Below are 955 nucleotides of genomic sequence, written 5' to 3'. Positions count from 1 at the left end.
GCTTGGGAGCAGGGAGGGACAATGCAGGAGAGTAAGAGCCTTGATGAGAAGAATTGATTCAGTGGCTGGGTTAATGGGAGTAGGTATGTCAGAGACAATAAGGTTGGCACAAGCTAGAGCCGGTATCAAGGCTATTGTACAAAAGGTTGAGTCACAAGCGACTTGACAGCATGTAACAACATGACTAGAAAATGTATCCTCGCCCTCCACTGCTTCATGGCTGTTTCGGTGACTCTGCTTTTGTCCAGTGTCCGGAGGCTACACTGCAGCGCGTTGGCTCGGGCTGGCAGTCACTGGCAGCTCCAGCAAAGTTTGGCTGCAACCCCTCCAGGTCCGGGCCCCTTCCAGAGCGTCCAGACTGGTACATGGATGGTCGGCCTGCTCCTCCAATGAACGGCCAGCTTCGAAGAAAAGCCCAAAGCGAGAAGTTTGCAAGACGAGTGGTGTTGCTCACAGGAAATGGAAGCTGGATTACAGGCATGGCAGCTCAGGGAGCAGCAGAAATTGCAGGAAGAAGGAAACAGAAATATGCTCTTAAACCCAAAGGGGCTTTACTACAGAGCCCGCTTCCATGTCAATAAAAAGTAACTTGCCTTTTCTAAAAAAAAAAAAAAAGTATCCTCAAAATTACACTGCAAACCTGGGAAACAATGCTATCTGGGGCTGTATGGGAGCCTGCTGAAAGATGTGCTGGAGTGCTCAGCCTGGGCAGGTGTCCTTGTGTGGGCACACAGCCTCTGCAGGTGTAGTTGAGGTCACACAGGTTAGGGAGGCCTTATGAGGAGTAGCTCTGGCAAGTTTTATGGTACAGTTTTCTCTAGAAACATACAGTCCAACAACCGTATGTTGGACGGTAGTATGAAAATGCTGGAGGGTCAGCTATGAGTCTGTTCCAATTCGGCAGTACCTAACAACAACCTGTGTGACACTAGGGAGTGCTGGTGGCTCAGTGTGT

At 49.8% G+C, this 955-nt stretch overlaps 1 pseudogene; it reads left to right on the top strand.

Annotated features, from left to right (window-relative positions):
• Positions 1–216: 216 nt before the first annotated feature.
• Positions 217–581, top strand: LOC102858789 (annotated as a pseudogene).
• The last annotated feature ends 374 nt before the right edge of the window (positions 582–955 follow it).

Source organism: Elephantulus edwardii, unplaced genomic scaffold (assembly GCF_000299155.1).
Source record: "Elephantulus edwardii isolate Elephantulus edwardi_28Jun2011 unplaced genomic scaffold, EleEdw1.0 scaffold00127, whole genome shotgun sequence".
Taxonomy (NCBI): Eukaryota; Metazoa; Chordata; class Mammalia; order Macroscelidea; family Macroscelididae; genus Elephantulus; species Elephantulus edwardii.
This window is presented reverse-complemented; position numbering and strand designations above follow the sequence as displayed.